This window comes from Ischnura elegans, chromosome X (assembly GCF_921293095.1).
Source record: "Ischnura elegans chromosome X, ioIscEleg1.1, whole genome shotgun sequence".
NCBI classification, from domain to species: Eukaryota; Metazoa; Arthropoda; class Insecta; order Odonata; family Coenagrionidae; genus Ischnura; species Ischnura elegans.
In genome coordinates, this window is record NC_060259.1 from 4124019 (window position 1) to 4148716 (window position 24698).

The 24698-nt window shown below is 40.2% G+C and overlaps 1 protein-coding gene across 6 annotated transcripts in view; it reads left to right on the plus strand.

Moving 5' to 3' along the window:
• The window catches only part of LOC124171680 (protein GDAP2 homolog), a 424204-nt gene that overhangs the window by 278042 nt on the left and 121464 nt on the right, over positions 1 to 24698 (plus strand). For all 6 annotated transcript variants that reach the window (XM_046550918.1, XM_046550917.1, XM_046550914.1 and 3 more), the window contains one exon: positions 19611 to 19707. The gene's annotated coding sequence lies outside the window, so the exon portion shown is untranslated. The remainder of the gene's footprint in view (positions 1 to 19610; positions 19708 to 24698) is intronic.

Sequence of the window (24698 nt, forward strand, 5' to 3'; positions counted from 1 at the left end):
AATTTCCACTAGTTAGAGTACAGAAGCAAAACTACGGTTAAAGCTACCACGCCTGCATTTAAATGTATGAAATTATTGATTGTATTTTGCATTTTTACCACCAATGAAATTAATAACGGTTGTAAACCAGTTACATGCACGCAAAATTCAACGCATCGGATATAGATTTCCCCATTTTCAATTTTAGATGGACTAATTATTTCAAAAAGTAATAACTATAACTCCTTAAACTTTCCTTTGATCGTAGAAGCACAATAGAGTCGTGTAAACACCCTATGCAAACACCAAACACAGTCACAATTTTAAAGGTTGCGCCCATTTTCGCCTTCGCATCAACTGCATCAAGAATTTCTGATACTAGCCGATGGCAGTTGATGCATCCGAAACCTCGAAATATGCTCGATGCGGGGCCGCATCGATGCTCATCAAAGCTTGATTCGGAACGGCCTGATGCGCATCGATGCACATGATGCGTGATTCGGAACGCACCCGAGGAGTAAATGATGGCGCCATTTCGAATTCCGCAGAGCACATCACCTCGGCAGAAAGACGAAAGATATATGAAATACCTGTGTACTTCTTTCTTCATTATATATCTTCCATGGTTAGTGAGGAAATATAGCATAATGTCGCAGAATTGTGTTGAGGATGTAACAGTGAGAAAAGGATCACTTCAATTGACTTTAATTTCTTTCATTTGCTTCTTTTTGCTAGCCAAAAATCTATTTAATCAAAAAGTCCATTACTGGATCATTTGACTGGCATTTATTCATCAGCCACTCGTTCTAGCTTCATTCATCATATTTTCTCCACAAACACCTGTTCGCGGCTAGTAATCTTATTTCAGCAGCATGCAGTCCATTCTAATAGGTGCTAGAAACCACTCTGACTTGTGCGAAAGGGCATAGCCGGATAAAGAGGGTGAAAAGTCCCCCCTCCGGGATTTTTCTCGTACTTAGGGTATGCGATTTGGGATCAAATAGGACAAACCTCCCCACATTTCCAGTCCGCTAGAGGCCCACCGGGGCCGGCTCGATCGAAAATACGATGTTCACTCTTTTATTAATATCTCGGTCAAGAAGGCATATTTTTTAATGCAGTTTGCGGCATTTGAAACCTAATTATGATAGCTGTTTGCTGAAATGAAAAAAAATAATGGGTTTCAACTTTTTTCCTGTTGGTATACAAATAAAAAAATCTGGTGAACAGTATCTAGCCAAACAGATGAATTTTCGGTGAATTTTCCCTATACAATTTTATATTGACTCCAGGATGTCAATGAAAATCGGTCTTGAAAGGTTATTCGTCGTACTATGAATATTCATTGATGCATGTTATTATATTGCCCGTCAAAGCAATTCTAGTTAAAATCACGGCCGGTCTTGCGATTTTATCTTGTTACTGCCCATTGGATAAATAATAAATTGTTGCTGCTATATGAGCGCAACACCGTATTCTTCTATTTCCATTACCACAGTCACAGTAATATGTCAATATGCTGCCTCATACGATGTCATTCGCTGTAAGTATATTCTAGATAAAAATTATAGTTCGTTGTATTTCAATAATATTTTTCCTTAATATTACCATTACCTACCCGTCTTAATTTAGCCACGAATCACAATTGATTCAATTCTTTAGTCGTTAACTGAGCTCGCTAGCCTTTCAACGTCGGCATCAGCACACTGAACTCTAAATCATCTTCTAAATATGACACAACTTCCCGAAATCCCTCTATCTAGAATCAAAATGTCACCCTTTTTCATGAAACTTTTCATTGTATATGCCGATTGCAAGATTGATTTTAGAGAATCGGCATAATTTTGATTGGCCATAAAAGGTCCGGGCATATAAACCACAACCCTTCAAGGGTAAAAATAGGGAATTTTTACAAAGGAGAACTGGTAATGTTCATGTTTCCGGTTTGCAGCTTGAAAAGAAAAACTATCAGCCCTTGAGTGACTGACTAAACATCCGAATTTCTCGTCGACGTTACTCAGTTACTTGGTCCCATGAAAAACCAGTAAAAGTTTGCGGACAATCAGTTCTCTGGAAAATGAAAGTCACTAAGTTTCGCCGTCAAACTGCGGTTAGATAAATCTGCAACTTTGTCCACAAATAGACGAATTTTAGTACCTTGCAAGGAAATACTTTTGCAATAGATACGGAATTGGTAATTTCATAGGTAAAAACCGCTTATCATGTAGATAAATTTTACAGACCACATTTTTGAAAGGAATGAGCAACCTCCTCTCACCTTTAATCATGCTTCTACAGTAACAGGATGGAGATAATTTATAGCGGTATATCCAGAAATGAAACAACACTTGTGCGTAGATACAACGCGGGGATAACTCAATTCGAACTCATTTTCTTAAACTATATTCTTAAATTCCGGTAGTTTTTGGAGGCCCTGAAGCCATTTTCGGCACCAGTATCCATACAATTCTGTCCCTGTGTGGGCACCTTAATCGGTAGAATACTATAATAAATAAAAAGGGGTGTTATGGAGGGCCAGAGCATAAAGCCAAATGGCCAAAATCGCATATTTTTAATCGCACTTTTTCGCAATGTTCCACCACCTAAAAATTATTTTTTCAATACGCCAGACGAAAGGTATTAAAAAACAACTCCAGAAAACGTTTTTTCTTTTTGGCCCTCTCAAACATATTTTATAAAAAAATGCGTTAAAATTTTCAAATCAACGCCATATCTTCTTCTCTCGCTCAAAGTTCTTGAAAACAATTGGAAATCTGCTCCATTAGATAAGGTTCCAAATGCCGCAAACCGCATTAAAAAAACATGAATTCTTGACCGAGATATTTGAAAAAGAGTGAAAATCGTATTTACGATCTAGTCGTCCCTGGTGGGCATCTAGCGGGCCGGAAATGTGGGGAGGTTTGTCCTATTTGGTCCCAAATCGCATAACCTAAGTGCGGGAAAAATCCCGGAGGGGGAACTTTTCACCTTCTTATCCGGCTATGCCCTGGACGACGCACATGAATATTGCTACTATAGAATTGAGTTTTCTAATGTATTTAAGGAGGCTAAAGTGTATTTATAATATTGAAAACGACGCATGGCTAGTACAAATAGTTTTGGGATAATTTTTTAGCGGTAGTTTTCAAATTAGTATCGAGTCGTATGCGTTACTCGTTCAAAATTCATAAAAATTCACCGTAACTTGAATTTATTTCAATAGAATATTTTCTGGTAGTCAAAATGAATATTTTTAGGAAATGCTTGACAATATATGGTAAAAATGCCGCATAATTTGTTACGTATGAATTGTCTACCAGCCTATCCCCATTACTTCTCCCACCCTCGTGTACCTATGGGACCGCTATCCCGCAGGAGCGCGAAGAACAACCCTGGAAGCCCCAGCGTGAGAGAACCGGGGACTCACTTGGCTACGCCCTTGTTTGTGTCGGTTGGGGTCCTGGGGCCGTATTCTGTAACTCCAAACCGATCGGTGCGGCACCGATTCGTCGGGTGCGACGTCACACCGACTCCCGGCAAGAAGTGGTGCGATTCTGTACGAATCCGATCGGTGCGGCACCGACGTGAGGACGGGAGATCGTCGGTAGCCGTACCGACAGAAAAACGGTGTCGGTACGGCCACCGACTAGTGGGTTTCATGAACTGTACGCATTGTACGTTGTGTATTGTTTTTACCTCATCACCGAGTAAATAATGAGGTTTGCTGCAATTTTATCTTTTTCTGCCCCTTCGAATACGCCTCTATAATTCACTGTGTCATCATCTATATTGATTACCTTGTCAGAAATATAAGATATTGGTTAATAAACATGAGGTGTGCTAACATGTAAAGACTTTCTCTCATTTATGTTACCACTTTCACTCGCTTGTGATGGAATTTATTTCTCTCTATCGTCATTTATTTGCTCCTTTGACAAAAAAAAGATATTTTTGATTAAATATGAGTTTTGCCGCAATGTTATCACTTTATCTCACTCTGAATAGGCAACTATTATTTCACTCAATCATCAATTGGCGTTTCTCTCGGCATAGAAATAGGATCTTTTCATTTAAGTATGAAGTTTGCCACGACGGTATAAGTTTCTTTCATTTGTAATGGGCAACTTTATTTCATTTTATCTTCAGCCATTGATTCCCTTGACAATAAAAGAAGATATTTGTTAATAATTATGAGGTTTGCCGCAATATTATCATTTTCTCTCACTTGAAATGCGCAACTTATAACTATGTATTTCACCCAATCACAATTTCTTTACTTCCTCGTCATTACACTTCTTTTAATTACACCCAGCTCCATATTTTTATAACAATTTCCTAACTTGTTCCTCAAATATAACATTTACATTTGATTTGAATCCTATAGTATATGCAATAGTAATCCTATGTATATATACGTTCACGTTCCGTGGTATGTGATTTTAGTCTGCTACGGTGCCAATGGCATAACCTTCCGTTGATAACATTTAGGCGGAACTTAATGACAACTATACTACCAAATCATGAATAAATAGCAATATACGGAACCAATATTTAAAAAAAGAAACTACGATCTCTAGGATAGTTTCAATATTTCATTCCAGCAACAACAATCTCCATCACATTCAAACTTTATTGTGATGTTGTAATATTGGTTCCTTCGATTCTGTAGGTACAACATTACTACCACACATTATATAAGCATTGTTAACAACTTATCCAATATCGATTATGTTAATCTAACAATAAGTCTTAATTTCCGCAAATAAAAAGATTTATAATGACGTCTACAAACTGTGCCAATGAGTCTTCACGTGTTTTTACCCTTCTTTCATTGGTGGAGACACGTTAGATGACTTCTAACTTAGGATATATTCGGATTTTCTCTGTTTGGGAAGGAGGGGGAACCGTACCGACTGGTTTGAAACCAACGACCTTACAGAATCGCTGAAAGTGCCGTCGTCGGTACGGAAACCGTTGTCGGTACGGAATGATGTCCAGTCGGTGGGCTTGAAGGGGAAGCCGATCGGTGCGCTACCGATGAAATACAGAATACGGCCCGAGGTCAGAGCCATCTTTGGCGTCCCTCAGGGTAGTGTCATTGGCCCACTCCTATTCCTTCTTTATATAAACGGCATGGGTGAAGTAGTACACAGTAAGCTACAACTTTTTGCAGACGACGCTGTAGTTTACAGAGAAATCCGTTCCAGCAAAGATATAGATGAACTAACGAATGACCTTGCTGCTATCCAAGCGTGGTGCGATGCTTGGCAGTTAGGATTAAATTTGAAAAAATGCGTCGTAATTAATTTCTGGAAGAAGAAAAACTCCCTACAACGTAGCTATGTAATCCGGGGCACCCAATTAGAGACTGTTGAATCCGTGAAATATCTAGGAGTTAGACTCAATAATGATCTATCGTGGAATAAACACATTCGATAAATAACCGGTCAAGCTAATCGTAAAATGGGTTTTGTTAAAAGAATATTAGGAAAGTGTGACGACAGGGTGAGAGAAATTAGCTACTTTTCCCTCGTTAGACCACATTTGGAATACGCTGCCGGTGTTTGGGACCCTCACGAAAAAGGCTTAATAACAGAGTTAGAACGCGTGCAAAGAAGAGATGCCAGGTATGTGAAAGGTCGTTACGATAGTCTTGTTAGTGTAACTGACCTCTTAGATAAACTCGGATGGGAATCTCTGTCGGACCGTAGATTGAAAAATAGACTAAAACTTTTAGACAGATTCAAGAGCAGTGTCTTTTCTAACGAAGTTAACCATATCTTACGGACGCCAACATACCACGGAAGATCAGATCATATAAATAAAATAAGAGAGATAGATTGTAAAACAGACAGATTCAGAATGCCTTTTTTTCCACGATCAATAAGAGATTATAACGGCAGTGATAGAACACATAAAAAGATTGCATGACTTGTAGTGTAGCCAACTAACCTATGTAAAACTTAATGTATGTTTTTAAATTTTATTATTATTTCTAACAGCATATAGTAGTATAATTTGTTAGTATACGTGACGTTTTTTGGACGGTATGGTGTTCATGTGGGAGTCCAATTGCATGCTGCATGCTGGTGATTGATCACCCCCTGCCAAACACCCTAGAGGTGGCTCGCAGGGTATTATGTAGATGTAGATGCTCTAAGTAGTCTCCTGATCATGGACTCGTGGCTCCGGAGACGAAGCGTCCTATCGGGTCAACCGCAAGAAGTAATTCGCGGTGGCAGCGACGACGAAGGAAGAGAGAAGAGCATATATGTGTATCGTGATAGCTTCCAAACGATTTGTCTCTCGCATGAGGCGAAAGCCATCTAAGCTTTCGCGTGTTTACGGAAATGGAGCGTATCGAAAGCAATGAAAATCAGGGAAGAGAGAGGGAGCTACATCAGATAAAGCCGAGAGTCTTTCATGCCGTATTTTGATGATAAGACGAAGGAAATATGGCCTCTTGACATATTTACGAACTAGGTTCGAAAGAATTATTGCAATGCAGAAATGTGACCGTGCAAAACAGCACTCTAACTTAACTATCGCGCCAGATCTCAAAGCACGAAAACATCTGACTTACTCGCCCGCACCCACGGATTTCTTGCAACGAGCATCACATTGAATGACTAGTCGAATTAATTGTGAGTGAGGCTAAGCTGTCGTCAGGGAAACGATAGCGAGCATTAGCTTGAGGAGTTTACGGACAGAAAAAGAAGCACGGCTTTTTTCATTCTTAACCACAGTGCTAGTCGTAATTTGGACCAAAAATGTAATATCAAGGCCTTCAAAACACTCTGCACGACCAAATCACGACCAAGAAAACGTAGATGGAAAATATTACGATGCATCATTGCCCTCGGCCAAATAGGCCGCCTTAGCTACTGGAGGAAATTCTTCAGCAGGATGCCTTTGCAGCTATTATTTTAGGATTGCCTCGCAACACGCGGGCTCTGGGTGGATTTTCAGTTTCATTTGAAATTTTAGCACGATTCCACCACCCCACTGATGGCTACGAGAAGTGCACTTGTAGTCGGCATCAGCTCAACAAAGGTGTAAATGAACCTGCACCAGCTCTGTCTTCGCCCATTAAAGGAAGAACTCCTTCCAGTTTCTTCTAACTCTTTACTCTGTCGTACCACAATTGTGGGCTCTCTTCTCTTTAACAATACGGAACCTTTAATACTGTAAACATTTCCGCCAGCTTCTCTCCTCGCATAATTGACAGAAATAAAATACAGGGTACAATCAGAACGCTAGCCTTCAAAATCTCATTATCAAACATACTATGGAACAAAGATGGGCGCCGTTGATCTTTGCTGCAGCTTTTAAAAAGGGGGGGTCTAACCACGAACCCAAGAATTCTCTGCCGGTTCTCAGGCATCTATGGAAACTCATATACCTGGAAAATCCATGTTCCATAATGCTCACTAGAGTATGGCTTTACCAATAAATAAAAATTCTGAGGAGGAGATCCCGGATTTTTAATTGTCTGCCATTTTATTCCAGGGATCTCTGACAAATTCCTTCTTCTGCCTTTAACTACAAATCTATTATTCATACATTTATTATTAGAGCCGCGCTTGAATGAAATAATTTTTAGGTCGCAATGGCATATGACAATATCGTGGCGATCCCTGTTCTTCTTGGCCGAAACGTTCTTCGCTAAAAAAAACCTGGACTGGAGACGCGATTGAAAGATTCCCGTGTCAATTTTTGCTCTTTGGAAGCATAAAAGGAAAACATGTCGCAGGATCCAAAGATATCTGGATCGGATGAGCGTCTTCTTTGATGACTGGAAAAATCTCCGAGAAAATTAAGAAAATTCAGTATTGTGAGAAGCTTCTGGGTATCGTACATCCGTTTGCTGGGCTTCGGGGATCTGCCGATAGCTTTATTCATCCAATGCCAACCAAAGGCGTACACATTTTGAAGAGACACTCGTTCAATATGATCAATCACTTATTTCAAAAGGAGCAATCTTGGCCGAGCTCCCTCGCCTCGGGACCCTCAAACGGCATTTTCTTAAACGAAGCAAGGACCTAATGAGAGGTAAATGACTAAGACAAATTTTCTCAAATGGCATAGTAGGAAGTTTTCAGCCATCCATTGGACTACAGAAGTAGAAAATAGTATTGCACCCCCTTAGGAAGTTTGTTCCCAAAGACACAGCGTTCCAGGGTCAAAGAATACGTCTTTGTGGACGAAGAGACGACCCACCAGAATAAAACTGATTAATTGGCTAAGATGGCTTACGTAAAGTGCTAGGGTGGATTATTCCAATCTGTAATGAAAGGATGAATGGCAAATTGGTAAAGAAGGCATTGATGCAAATGTAGGCAAAATGGGGAGCACGATGTACTGAGATGAGTGGTGTGTACTGCCACAGCCACAGATAAAATAAGAGTTGCTTTGGAATTCCTTAAGTATTTAGAATCCACATACTATATGGTAGTATCCAGGTCGAAAATAGTACTCAAAAAATAATAACGTTCGGTAAAGGAAAAATAACTAAACTACAGTGGCCCACATTGCATGCTCTTTACTTTTCTTCTTGCCTCCATCGTATGTGCATACTTTTTTTTTGGTTTTGAGGACAACACTTACGATGAATCTGCTAAACTAATGGTTTCACGTAATAAATGGAAAAATTGACGGTCAATTATAAGTTAACACAAAGAATCGTTATGAGAGATGAATGAAATGATTAAAATATGGCTTGAATAGCAGCAGAAACATTAATTATGCTTTACGGAACGAAAAGAGGAAACTAAAACTTCCATACGGATATTAAGAAGAATAAGGATTTCAGTAGCTATTGAATGTTTTTCAGGATGACTCCCGCATACCAAGCAACGCTCATTGAGCGAAGAGCAGCGTTGCTGACAATATTTGGGGACGCTGGAACGGAAAACGATTTGATGGAAAATTCCGAAAAACCTCTTGCCGCCTCTTTCCCTCATAAAAAATTCATAATGGCGAAAATTCCGCCTCTTTGAATTTTGAAGTTCTTTGGGCACACTCCAGCACGTGAAGGGCTCTAACTCCAAAGTATAAACTTACCTTGAATGTTATCAATTATCTTTCATCTAGATAGATTCACAATTAATATGACGAGTGGGGGATCGGGTTGGTGTGGTGGCGAGAGTGGTGGCTTCCCACCCGGCGGGCTCGGGTTCAAATCCCGGCAGTGGCAGAGAATTTTCAGAGACTGCCAGATCCTTTCTAGAATGTTGTGTGGAGGACATTTCAAGCGTAACACTCCGTCCGTCGGATGGGACGTTAAGCCGTGGTCCCCTCGGCGCCTTTCGTTAAGAGCAGGCTAATGCCGACGCCGACGCTCCACCCTTCCCTCATGGTGCAAATGACATCAGCTGTCGGTCGCCCCCTCCAAATACCATACCATACCTAATATGACGAGTCACACATTTCTCCATAGCTAACCACGGTTTTTCCTAAACCCTCCGGCTTTCGATTGGCTCTTTTTCTATCAAATTTCAAACCTGCTCTAGTTTAGGAAGTACAGTCACTTTCAAAAGTCGGTCCACATACCCAGCGCAGCCGTCTCCTCTATTCTCCAAAGTCGACATTCGCATATTCCTTACGCGTTCCTTGTCCAATGGGGATCAATTTGACTTGATTAGGTTGTATAATTGGTACAATTTGACTACTTTAACCCTCACAGAGAGCCCCAAGCACGATTTCAGAGGTAGGGAAGCCCCTTGAACAACCCCCCCCCCGAGAGCCAAACCATTCCACCATCGAAAAGCACGGATAAGAATTTATGGATTTTTCCAGTGAGTAACCCATCGCGCGAGGAAGATAGAGGAACAGCAATATCAGTCGTTTGGTAAATTTATATAGTACACACAGTACAAATAAAATTTTCGGAGCATTTCGAGCATAATACTTCAATATTATTTTCTCCACATCGTCTTACGAAAAAAACGTAAATATATACACCAATGTTAATATTGTCGTTTGTGCCACGGTTACCATCCATGTTCGCGTTCACCCTTGTCGACGACGAAGGACTGTCGGTCATTTTTCAATGTTTACAAGTGAAATAGCAATTACTTCCCAAGTTTTAGTATATTCGAAGTATAAGTGGTGCCTTCATTTTGAATACCGCAACTTAATCCCATCCTGTAAATAGAAAATAAAAAGTATTTTAATTTCTCAAAAACTACCGGTAAGGCAATTGTTTTACGAGAGAAGATAATTTTTGCATTAAGTATATTTTTCAGACGAGCAATCGGATTGGCTTGAATTTCTTTATACAAGAAAAATATAATTTTTCACTGAAAGAAGTAGCGAGATATTTATGTTCATTGAGTAAAATGGCAAGCATTTAGACCACAGTACGTCGTGGAAAGTTTTGTCCTTTTCCTTCTCGAGAATACTCATACAAGAGAACTGTTCAGTGTTTTTTAAGAAAATTAGTGCGAGTAACATTAGCGTGACATTATGATTGAAAGTTAACCATTGTGGCGGACGGGATCGCGTATAAAGCGTGATCGTGAAGATTGCTTGATTGACCCCCCACGTGGGCGGTGGCAAACATAGGACAAACAAATTCGCGTTCCACTAATTTAGAGCAAGAAATATCTCGAGTCGCGGACGACGTAGGAACGAGTAGGTCAGGGCACGAAACGACGGAACAATTGGGGATTTGGGGCTGGATTCGGAGGAAAACACACGTACTCGTGGGTTGCATTAAACAAATAAACATTTATTCTCAAAAGCATGAGAAAATAACATGAAGCACACAAAATATGAGATACATCACTCGGGAAAAAGGGACGTTAGTGGGGATGGAATGGGGCGACTTAAAACTAATTGACATGGAAATAGCACTTACAAGGAATCAAAAAGCAACTTGACAAAAATTAAAATAAATCAGAGTTGAACTGCGTTCAACAAACTGCAGGGTTTAAGAGTCCACTGCGACACAATATGACTTTATGGTTCACTGACTGTTCCAGCGCAATCTTGAGGAGGAAAATAGGGGATGAATGGGGTAAAAAACGTGGTTGTTTCAGTTTTACACGGGGAAAGTGGTGGGGGGCACGGCTTTACTGCACCTTAATCTGGGAAACTCGTTGTGCGAGAGAAGTGACGATGTCGGCCGACGTCTCGTCAATTCGCGATGTTTTCCCGTTGGGTGTGGAGCCGTGTCTATCCCCGGGATGATTTCCCACGGTGGTTGGCAGAGGCTGATGGGGTTGCAGGCCACGGGATGCGTCTACATCGGGCTGTTGGCTAGGAAGTTTCCACGCGCTGTAGCTCCTGACGCAATAGTGGCTCAATCGCTCAGCTGTTGAGCAAGCAGCAGTTGAACTGCATTCCCCGGGCGTCTGTCGTGTTCTACCTCCTCGTTGACCCACTTTCTTCCACGTCAACTTCGTAAGAGGGGAAGGGAGGGGAGGGCGGTGGCCAGAAGTACGCTTTATTCTCTTAAGGCGGAGCACTTATCACTGTGCGCGGGATTTAAATATGGCACACGCACGCGCACACAAGCATAAAATAAGATAAACCTTCACAAAAAAAAATAAAACAAAACAAAAGGGAAGGGAAGAAAAAAGGAAGAGTGCTTCTCAATATAAGGGTGAATAGAAACATATCAGGTGCTGCCGTTACACCATTTATGGTAGTCATGGAAAAAAGATAATTTACCTTCCCTTCTGAAATGTAAAAGGGGGTATATTTGATTATTATTAAAATTATTATTTAAGGTAGCCTGATAATTTTGGATAACATGGAAGATTTTATGAACCATCCCGCCAGCACCCCTTCCAACTTGAAGTTATCACTTTAAGTAACGGTAACGCCCATTCACATAAGGCCTTTTCATTCTATCCATATCCTTACTTTCATCCTTCCTCCTTACCTCAATTCTCTCCACTATGGACAGCTCTTCTTCATTTCTTTTCCTCCACGTCCATCTCACATTTTCTATTCTTTTTTATACTGACATCTCGAATGCTTTCATTCTTAACTGCTCCCTCTTTCGTCGGCGTCTAAGTTTCCCCACCTAAGTGCCACACCCCAACCAGTATAATTGGTAGATAATAAGTATACTTTGTATCAGTTGCGCAGAATTAGTCATCCGCGACCCAACACGATATATTTCTATCGAATGAAAATTATGCATGCGTAGTTTTGTGCGTAGTTGTAGGATTGTGATCAGTATTTGTTAACCCGTGAAACTGCCTCCGTATATTCATTACGTGAGTATAAGTTCTATTATTGCTGTAAAATCACTTATATATAATGATGTGGGGGGCATTGACATGCATGATATCACCAGGTTCCAATTACTAATGATTATGGCAGAAAAAATGAAACGAAAAAGGGGAAGGTCTTAGTTTGACCTCTCAATGAAAGGGGCTAAGATAAAGGATAAACTAAATGTGCCTTAAAAGTGTAATAAATAGGCAAACAAGTCATGTAATTAATGCTTTCGATGGTTTTATAATTATCGAAAATATATTTTATGATAAATATTTAGACTTGATTAAAACTTTCGCGGCTCATGGTGATTTAAGAGAGACATACGGGTGTATGCCGCGTGATGTATCGTAATTGCCACGAGGTTTCGTCACCGACTGCTGGCTACTTCTTCAAGGGAATGGTTTTCATGAAGAAGAGGCCAGCCTTTCCCATTCCCTTGAGAAACTTCGGGGCAATTCCGATACATCACGCGGCACACACCCGTATGTCTCTATTTCATAACTATTTAGACATTCAAACTTTCGATCAATATGAGTATGTGAGTTAATTGCTTACTGATACCTGGAATATATTAAGCATTACTTTAACATTTGCTTGTGGGAATTTTAGCAAGTACTGGAATGAATATCATACCGAAGTAAACATAATAATTTAGTACACATTAGTATTTTTGATTTATCACATTGACAATTGATTATGATGACGAATCTTTTGTTGACATCAATTTTAAGCCCACGAAAAATGTATTGTAAAGTACATTTGGTAGTGGAAAGACGCATTACTTGGTTTTAAATATTTCGGTCAATATTGTGTTGTTTGTCAATATCTTGTATACCCTTGGAGATGCCTTCAGGGATTATTTACAGCAGTCCTTGTGCTGCGAGGTCCTATTTGTGTCACACCTTTCTTACTATTCTCCATTATGTACCCCAATCGTTCTCACTGCCATGATGAGGTCCGCTGAATTAGTCTAAGTATGTGCATCAATTTCCCTGGTCTTCGTAGTGGAGCAGCTCGTTCTAAGGGCAACGTGTAATCTATTGATCTTTTCATATAGCTTTCTTTTTTCTTCTTCTATCGTTTCAACATACATTTTGATTCTCTGTCATAATACAATGAAGTGGTTTTCGTAACTCCCACCAATTTTGCATATAAACCTGCAGGTATACCTGAAATATTTATTGCTGAATTGAAGATTCTACTTTGAGATTAATCGTCTCATCCTCCGATTACAGTCCACAAAATTTCTCTGGTTCGGTAAGAGATCAATGTGCTGTCCACTGCTGTGCCTTCTCATGTCCCGAAAATGATACCACAGGCCAGAGTCCAGTCCTACATTGTCTATGGTATCTATATTTACTAAAACCTTTACTATGCACCTGCAGTTATTGAGGGTACAACATCCAACATCCTGTGGTGACAAGAAGGCATTTACATTAAACCATATAAACTTAGGGTTGAGACTATTTTTTCTCTTTCTCTCTGACACATATCACAGTAACCGAGTGTTTGAGTAGTATTATAGACCGGGAAATCGGAGAAGTGCACTTATGGACAAACCGTGTTGTTCATAATTCCTGGCTGCGTGATGCGTGCGTACATTCAATTTCTTGCCTCTGAGCCATCTATCACCATGCATTTACTGCTCAGATAGGCATTTTTCGACCTGTGATACTTCCTTATTCACACTACGCCCTAGCGTTTATGCTTTCTTTTGGTGGTTTGTGATAAATTGTCTACCGATGCCAGTATAACCTCACCCGGTCGAGAGGTAATAACCACTTGAAGCTCCCTCTAGTTAAATGCCCCTGCCGATGAGCTTTGCAGTGATGAATATTCTTGTGGTATTTTTTTTATAGAAAATTGGTTTGATAATATTATCTGTACTTGGAAAGAGATGACTTTTTGTCTTTGGTGGGGATACATTACAAATCCTATCCCCAGACGTCCTTACTAGGTTATTTTTGCAGAAGAATCGGCTTCTTTCATTAACTACAATTTGATATTTAATAGTCTGAACAAACCGACGATATGCTAAAAATGTTCCAGTCAGTCCGTTATGTGGATAGGGTATACTGGCACAGTTGTCATGAGTTCTAAATGTAGAAAGTTGACGCGTTGTAGTCATGCGATAGGAATTGTGTGGCAAGAGTGAAAAGAAATGTTTGTTCCGACGTGTCACTGGCTCGGCTCGTGCCTAGTGACCTGCTTGCTTCGAATGTGATGAGTTCCTTCCGCGCACTTCAACGAGTTCCGTGGGGCCGCTCGGCGTATCCGTGTTGAATGGCTCGCCGTTGAAGAGGCCACAGCCGCTAATCCCAGCCTCGGAGGGAAACTTGCCCCACTTTGTGAAATTTTCTGCACTCCCTTTAATGAGGCAAGGAAATATTATTCGTGAATTAGTTCTACACTGAAAATTTGATGCGAAAGCTTGGAGTTTCTTATTCTTGAAAGTTTGGAGTTTCTTATTTCAGGGATAAAGGACATATAAAACGTTAAGGTTTGCGAACAAAAACATGCGAAAAAAATATACAAAACAATTCACATTTATTTTAATAAAAGCTGGTAGCAATTTCACTCAACATTTAAATACGTTCGACCCGTTTCGGCTCGCAGAGCCATCATCTGGTACAAGACGCTGTCTTACATATAAACATCACCTTTATATCTTGTATGATGTGGGGCACGATATGATGGATATTCTTAATATTAGTAAAATTAGACATTGCAATATTTCCTTTGAGTTTTATTATGACGCTACGCGTTTCGTCGTTACAAACAGCAGTATCAAGCGTAACATAAGTCTTACGGCTCCTCCTTTTATGTCTTGGTGCTTGAAAGGAGGGGGTAAGGTGGAGGACGGGGTTTGGGGGACGAGAAGTGGGGATATTGAAGGTTGTGGGAGAAAAAAACTACCCTTCTTAATTCCTCAAATGTCATTTTGACTGTCGATACCGTTAGTTCTTAAAGCACAAAGTATTTTAGAATTTTTTTTAGACCAGCCAGAGGAACCCGACACACGTGGTGAATAAATTACGCCGCGCGACCGGCTGTGTACCACCTGTGTACCTTTATATCTGTATCAACTATGAATGTACAAGCTTGAACTGACTTCTACAAATACAGATACATTTTAGCAAAAATCGAGTGTTATAATATAAATACTCCACTCTAAGTGGGGTAATTCCTAAGTTAAGTTCTTAAAGTACGCGAAATGTATTTAATTCGATATTTTGATCGTTCAACGAAGCGATGAACATCAGTAGGGTTAGTCTCTTGAAGCGAATAAATCTTCTCTCACGGAAAATTTCTTCCTCGTCAGAACAACAGCCTCACCTCGCCAACCGTTCTAATGGGAAAACCGTCTCCTTGGGAGGTGGGAGCTTTCAGCGTGGACTCAGGCCAGTAAGGAAAGCCTGACGAGGTGCGGCCATTAAAAATTCATAACTCCCCTTTTAGTCGAGATAAAGGTACAATTCTTTCACCAAAAATAAATTTAAAGTTTTATCCAAATTTCATACGCAGCATGTATGATCTATATTGTAAGATACGAAAGTTAGCAGGCGATTGAGTTTTACCCTGCAAAATTCCAGATTTTTGGTTCAAAAGATACATAAACAAACGTAACAACGTTGAAACTAAGTTATGAACAAATTAAAGTTTACCAGTATGGGAAATATATGTACAATTAACGTTTCCTCAAGTTTCAACTTAATACTAAGAACAGTCTGCCGGCAAATGGATTAGGAATATAAACTCGGAAAAGTCAAGTTAGTAGACGAAATTCGAGGAAATATTTTTTATAACAATTGTTATAAACAAAATCGATTAAACATTGTCTCCACTAAACGTAGCGACCCTTTCTACTTCAGAATATATTTGTAGACTTGTGGAACGAGCAAATTCAAAAAATCGCAAAAATTGTTCCTCGCCATCTGATTAATTGTTCCAGAACTACATCAAAAACGTATACGATTTTTATACGTGCGATGAGCCCTCTATCTCCTTATACTATATTTCTACTGTATAGATACATCTACATCTACATAATACCCTGCGAGCCACCTCTAGGGTGTTTGGCAGGGGGTGATCAATCACCAGCATGCAGCATGCATTTGGACTCCCACATGCACACCTCACCGTCCAAAAAACGTCCCGTTTAATAACAAACAAGATACCTTTAACAAGATAATAACATAATAACAAGATAATAACAACATAATACCAACAACATAATAACAAGATACCTTTTTCTCAACATATACGCAACCAAGCTCTACAAATAAGGTACCTAAATGCACAGAATTTATCAGAGAAAATGCGACGGCATATCTTACTTCCTAAATATTGCTATTGTTTCCTTAAATTGGTTTAAAAAAATGGCCCTAGATATGACTCGCAGGGGATGAGGCGATTCGCCATCTTGACGTCTCGCACTTGCTCCATGATGCAGAGCACACCTTTATTTCAGGATATTTAATTGATACCAATTTAGTTTCAGATACATATTATTATATTTTTTGCAATATAACGCGCTTTCAACATATTGTTTCAAGTTAACACAGAAAGGTCTTGGACTCAACATGTACTCAGTCTATGGCGAACTATTTTCTGTCTCTCTTTCTCTGGCACCCTCTTTTCTTTGTTTTCGTGTCTTGGTTATGGTGGAATGTTCGAGAGGTAAACCGGTAAATATTCCTGACGTTAACGGCGCACAAACTGATACATTTGTTCATTTGCAACAATATCTCTCATTCTTAAAATAACTTTTATCAAAATGCGGCCGATTCCACATTCAAGTCTCCTGTTGATACGTAAGTATGAGGCATCGTGTGCGTCTAACCTCATGGTGTTTCAATGGTCTAAATGTTTCCTTTACTTCTTGTGAACTTTATGTAGTATTCTCTAGGGTAAGATCTTTTCAAAATATTTTTGTAAATATTAAGGAAAACGATAAACAAGTATTAACAGAGGATAGTGTAATTACTTCCAATGTTGTGTTTAAAGAGGTCCTCTGACATCAATTTGTACATGAACATTCCAATTAAATTTGTACATAAGACCCTGCCTTTTTTTTCTAAATTTTAAAATTAGAAACGCGCCTATCCCTCTGTGGACCTGCATTGAAAAGACCGGGGGAAGCCCGCTGGGAGCGGGCGCATCACGCTCGTATATCTGCCAGTATAGCTAGAACACTCAAAAAATCCTGCTAGGAATACTTAGCAAATTCAGAAACGTTCATTAAGGAATACATACGTTTATAAGCTACGCAAGCAGTCAGCTAACCTATTTCTAAGTCATAATGCTGCCCTTATAGTCTCTTATTGATCGTGGACAAAACGACATTCTGAATCTGTCTGTTCTACATTGTTTCTCTCTTATTTTATTCGTATGATCTGATCTACCGTAATATGTTGGCGTTCGTAAGATATGGCTAACTTCGTCGGAAAATTCACTGCTCTTGAATTTGCGTAATAGGTTTAGTTTATTTTTCAGTCGACGGTCTGATAGAAATTTCCATCCGAGTTCATTTAAGAGGAAAGTAACACTAACAAGGCTATCGTAATGACTTTTCACGTACCTGGCAGCTCTTCTCCGCACTCGTTCTATTTCTGTTTTTAAGCCTATTCCATGAGGATCCCAAACACTGGCAGCGAATTCCAAATGGAGTCTAACGAGGGAGAAGTAGCTAATATCTCTTACTTTGTGGCCGTACTTTCTTAGTGTTCTTTTAACAAAACCCAATTTACGATTAGCTAGACCTGTAATTTCCCGAATGTTTTTATTCCATGATAGATCATTAATGGATTTATCCTTGATATTTTATGGATTGTAAAATCTTTAATTTGGTACCCCGAATGGAACAGTTCTGTTGTGAGGAGTAAATTTTTCCAGAAATCATTTTTACACTTTTGTCAAATTTTACCGCCATGCATTCTTAGATGGCAGCCAGATCGTCCGTTAGTTCTTTTCAGCGACGGATTTCAATGTAAAGTACGGCGTCATCTGCAAATAATCGTTGTTTACTATGTACTATTTTACCAATATCGATGATATAAAAAAGGATTAAGAGTGGGCCTATGACACTACCCTGAGGGAAGCCAAAAGTGACTCTTATGTCCTCGTACAGTGCACCGTTTAGTACTTCTCTTTGTGCACGATTGCTCAAAAGTTATCTTATCCAGGAAATTATATCATCATATAAGCCGTAGGATTTCAGTTTTAATTATAACTTCCCGTCGGGCACTTTGTCAAATACTTTTTTGTAATCAAGAGAAATTGCGTCTACTGCAGTGTTGTACTCTCCGGAGACTAAAATATCGTGGGCGAAAAGCGCTGTCGCTGGTTGTTTGGAAATGCCTTGTAAATGGACTTGTGCTTGAAAGATGGACGTTAGCGAAAAATATGGATACAGTTGCATGGGAAAGGAAATAAATGGTACACTGTTTAATTGTAACCATAATTAGGAACCAAATAAGGAAAACGCATTCACGGACATGTCTGACTTGGATATTACAAATGATACGATTTATTCAACAATCGTATGTTTTCGATCGGTGCTATTCTATTGATTTCATATCAGTAAATTGTCGACATTGGCTTTGCTCAATTTTTCAAATTAAAATTCTGAAAATAAATTGGAGACCATAGTAGTACATATTTCCATTGCTCTTCACCTCTAACGCTCCGTTACTTCCTTTTCATTTTCATTGCGCGCGCTCACTCTTTCCTCCCGGGAATCCTGAAATGGCCGAAAGTTAATGAACATTAAATTTAGAGATTTCAATAATTCAAGGGGATTGAAAGATTTTTCTTTTCCGATATCTTCAGCTCTGCAGAGAGACATAATGAGGAAGATTAAGTATCCATGATTATGGTGCCTAGCATGTCTGAGAATGGGTGCGAAAATGGAAAATAAGATAATTTGTACCGAGAAAAATGAAAGATGAGGCTTACTTCCCCTGTCGCTTGGATGAATAAAAAGATAAAGATGTATTCATGGGTGACCTTGACAATGAGCGGTGCTCACCCATGACGTGAGTGCCCCAATGGTATGCCGGTCAAAGAGATGAGCAAATAATGGTCGTCAGCGAGCCAAAACACGGAGACTTGTCAGCTTCATCGAGAATCTAACCAGCGGCCTCGTAGAAAAGAGATTAACCCATGGCATATAATGGCATTCAATAAAATGTTATTTCTAACAGCGACAACTCTTGTGTCACATTGCGTCTTTCTGAAAAGTTGGAAATTGCTTCTTATGATATCAAGGGTTCGACTCTTAACTGATAAAATTATAGCGCCACTAACCACAACTTAAATCTCATTGTGACATTTTAACAAAAAAATCAGAAATTTTCTGTCGTGTATTTCATGAAAACTTTATTCTATATTTGCAGGCTGAATCCTTGTCTACAGCTGGGCCACAGATTAAAACCATTTTGCCAACCAAGAAATGCTGAACGGTTAACACGAGGAGTTTGTTGCCCCCATACGGTAAGGCACAGCAATAGTTTTGGATGGGGTGGCAAAGAGAATGAGCGCTCAAGGGGGAGCCCTTCAGGGATACAACACCCCGGGGCCGGGAACCAAGTCAGAGATTTGTTCTCCCGATCACCCGGGGAGGGGAAGGACAGGAAGGAAAAAGGAAAGAGGCACCGCCGCGATAGGAGCCCGTCGACGCCTCTGGGGTAGGATATGTTCGGACGGGGAAAAACACCTCAACGCTATAGAAGCGAAGAGGGCCCAACTAAATAGCGAAACCAGGCAAAGCCATTAATGTGCCAGCGATTTTAGAGGATTATCCTATAAGGAAGAACAATCCATCGATCAAATCGCTAGATGGATGGGGTGGCAGTAGATTTTGCTCAGTGACCCGATACATGAATGCTAGCCACATGAATTTTCTTAAAACCATACCCATAAATGAATGTATCATACGCCTCTAACTAGAGGCATATTTTCGTAACATCAGGATAAGTCGGAACATTCGTGGCATGAATTAATGACATTGCATTCGAGGAAAGCTCCAGTTTGCGGGTATGTTGGACCACACGCCTAATTTCTCACCGTAAATATGAAAAAGTTGCACATGAGTTTTCGTTGGATGGATATCGAATGAAAATGGCTTCCCATGCTCTCCTCCATATTTCTTAATTGTCTGAAGTGTGAATTTCACTTATTGTGATATTATTATATTTTGCCTCTTTTTTGGAGTTAGGGAGGAAGTGGAATCACAAAGACGGTGTCGCGATTTAAAATGCAACAAATCTATTCATCACACGAATTCATCACATAAATTCAGTGTGTGTCCAAAGTTAGTGCTCATATGTTATGAGATGTGTTTAGACAAAATTTTCACATCACTTTATCTATCACATCTATATCTCACTTGTATCACATTTATCTTTACACTTGCACAACGGGAATTTCAACAAATTCAACAATTTTACGGGTAGGGGAAATCTTTTCAGGTGGAACTCGAACCCACGACCTCTTGTTTGGCAGGCGAGGACTTTACGCCGCCGTTACCGAGGCTGCCCACGAGCTGCTTTGTTTGGCCATGTACATTTCTCTCGTGAGCATCATATGAGCACTTGACTTACTAAGGACTCATTTGCCTGTCTTTAATCACTCATTTAGCCCAAAAGCTTGAGGAAGTCTTTCTATTTCGGATGTAAGAGGTACACCATGTTCACAATGTCGTGGTCAATTAAGGAAAGTTATCTGGAAGCGAATGTTTTACTTTGTAAGCATATAGTTTTATTTATTGATTTTATATCTAACAGCCGCATTCATGTGATCTGAGTTTTGCCTCCATATGTAAATCCGCCCTCACTGCTGCCTTGATAAGCCTCACAATACCTCGTGAATGCCCGTCACACCTCAATCTAGAATCCCGTCCGTCGGCCAGCCGTCCCATGTTGGCCGCATTCGGCCAATTGAAAACCACCATTGGCATACGTCGACGCGTTTCGTCGAGGGAAAGCGGACATATTTTGCCATTTAGTTTGTAAACTAGGCATGAAAATCAATTAAATAAATGAGGCTTAGTGAGACCCGGAGACACTCGAGCTCAATCTGGAAAAGAAGCTATTGTCCATACTAGTGGTAGCAGTTTAAAGATATCGCTCTTACTCATTAAACATTTTTTCGATACAATTTCATTTTTCACCTTGTGATCAAGTTAACCTTGTGATTTCAAATAAACCACGTCTACGGTACGTTATTCAGTTTAGCGATGCATGTTAAATATTAGATCTATCTTTTTTCTGATTTTCAGCGGACTGTCATGCAGTTATTTGGCATCAAACATACCGTGTAACAACAGAAAAAATCATCCTCTCTTTTTGCATTAAAGCGTTTTGTATGACTGAATGTATGAATATTCTAAACTGCATTCTTAGTTTTGTTCACTCACGTTTCCTGGTCGTTAGTGGACTGCTCGGAGCATGAAACATTCACTCAATGCAACGAAACATGTCAAATATCATATTTACGTCACAAATTAAGTATTTTACAGTATTCTATCCAAAAATTGAGGAGCAATACTGCTGGAGCTACTACTTATTTACGAGCGCTTTTACGTGGCGCTGAGTCTCCTACACACGCACCCTTTAACTTGTGTAGAGCCCGGAGTGTTCCAAAACGATGCGAAGCACGCAAGACGTTCTTCCGTTGCTTGACGAGCAGTAGCTGCTTCGTGTCCGTGCGGAAACGTAGCCATATTTGAGTGCGTGCGTGTGTGTGCATAGCCATTGAACTCGCCATGAGAAAGTTGTAGCGGGAACGATATGGCACGCTGCAGTGCGCTGTGCGGACGGCATACAGGGCCTCCTTAATTGGCTGCTCCCCTTATATTTCCGACTGCTTTGATGCGGCGTGCGAAGGCCGGGTCTCTGCTAGCTGTTCATCAACATCTACATACTACCCTCCATGCCGCCTAATAAGGCGAGGGGCAGGGGGTGTAAGGACACCAGCCATTTACACACAAACAGGAAATGCTCTAGCGAAATTTCGAATAGCATGTGTTAAAGTCCTTTATGGTTCGGGGTTAAAACGAATTCCCATAAGTATCTATCCGTTTGGCAAAATATCTCTCTTAATTTATCGCTTCTGTCAGACCTGGAAATATAGTAGGGCTATAACATGATGTTCTCCGTGTCGCTTCTAAACATATCTAAGCTTAGCGCGCAGCCTCCGAATCTCCAGCGGCTCCCAGCCTGATCAGTTGCGGATACAGAAAAAAACTCCAGGAGGGGGGGCGCAAAAGATGTCTTGAGCTAAATTTGCTTTTATCGAAATAAAAATGTAAACAAGTCACGTGCAAAGTTAAAGAAAGGTTTATCTAAACGAATAATACACGTTTAATAGACAATAACATCCAACGATATTAAAAAGTTGTAATAGGGTGGTTTCCTATTTTTTTATTGCCTAAATCGAAAGATTATTACTCCTGGAGTACATATTTCACGCTTTTAGATTTTTAAAGGACGATATCTATTTTTCGCGATTAGATGAAAAGTGAAAAATTTCAAGCGCGCGAAAACGCGACGGCTAAGTATGAATGCTGGGAAAAGCCCGTTTGACGTCATTCTGGTTCCCGCTGCCGCCATGGGAGGTGACCTTGAGGCGAGGATATGTGTGCTGCTGCGGTGCAGGCAGGTAGCAGATTACCCTGCTAGCAGGTAGCGCTTAGCTTAAATTAGTATTATTAATACCTTATCAAACGAAGGAAACTTTCCGACTACAGGCAGTTTTAATAGGTGATTATTAAGAGACGTTTCCCTGAGCCCTGTGCCCCATGCATGCATTGGTTATCTCAGACGATGTAAAACTCCTATCTATTGGTATAGAAACTAGGTCCCTGTGACGTCACGTGTAGTGGCATCGCATGGGCGCCAATCTGGCCTTTTTCAAATGAGGATAAAATTGACCATTGCCATTCTTCTAAACCGGTATTTCTAAAACCAAATTATTTGTATATTATGAATACATTAATGGTGGGTAACGAATCTGCAATCAATGCCCTTCGTTTTCTTTGATGAAGGAAATTACCCTATTGTGGTTCTGCAATGTTCGGCAATGCGGGCGGCCCCGCAAATGTATCCGCCACTGAGCCTGATTCGCTTTACATCTGGGTGACGCTGTCTTTACGCCTGTGGCCGTTGTTGACGAATCGCGCGGCTTTCCTTTGTATTTTAGTCAGTGCACGGAGTATGCCTTTCGGCACGGATCCCTTATGCTCTCTGCATAATCAAAGTGATTTCGGGCGATGGCGAAATAGCACCTTTCTTTCACTTTCTCATCCGAAAATATTCCCACGATACTCTTTACGAATCCTAACTTCTTCGGGGCTCTACCACAAATATTCCTTATCTGTGTTCCTCACGATAGATTCGGAATCATCGTAACCACCAGGTACTTCACTTCGTCTGTTGCCTTTATGTTAATCCCATCCACAGCATATGCATAGTTTTACATATTTATAGATATAGCTGGACGAACCCCGAAAGGAATTGACCCACGTGCATTTGCTCGATTGAGTTCGAGTAAGCTCGAGTGCCCACTCCGCAAATGAACGTTTCAATCCGATTATGGAATTTCCGAGTCAGAGCGATCACTAATTTCACGATAAATGACAGTTACGGCATCAAAGAAACGTATTTTTCTGCTGATTCGGGAGCATAGGTCATTTATGTACATAATGAACAAAAGGGGGCCGATTACGCTTCCTTATGGGATACTTAATGAATAACTTTAGCTACATAGGAGCTAATTCCATCAAGAACTACTTTTTGCTTACGATCACTCAGAAAGTAGCGTATCCAGTTTACCACTGTTTCGTTGAATCCGCATGACTCAAGTTTGTATAAAAGTTTGTTGTAAGGTATTTTGTCGAAAGCATTCTTGAAATAAAGAAGTAGTGCTTCTACTTGTCTTTTCAATTCACTAGGTTTGAGAAGATCGTGAATAAAGAGCGCGAGCCGTGTTTCGCATAATCTACCTTTTCGGAAGCCATGCTGACAGCCATGGAGGAAGTTACGACTGTCCAAGAAAGTTACGATATTGCTAACGACGATATGTTCGAGTATCTTGCCTATAATCGAAGCTAATGAAATTAACCGATTGTTGCCTGGAAACAGACACTTTCCCTCTCTGAATATGGGTGTAACGCTTGCAATTTTTAAGTCTAGCGGTAAATTTCCTTCAGGCAATGATTTCTTTAATATCACCTCTAATAACGGTGCAATCTGTGGAGCTAACTCCTTGAGGACACGCTCGGGTATTCCCTCCGTACCCGGAGACATTCTTTATCGATTGTAGCTATCTATTTATCCCATCACTTTGATGTGTATTTCTTTCATCTGTTCTTCAATGAATGGAATGTCTAAATTAAATTGAGTATCGTCAGAAGCGTATACTGGAATTAAGGAAATAAAACTTTGTAAGGTTCACTGTTGTTTAATTAAGGGCACGACCCGGGT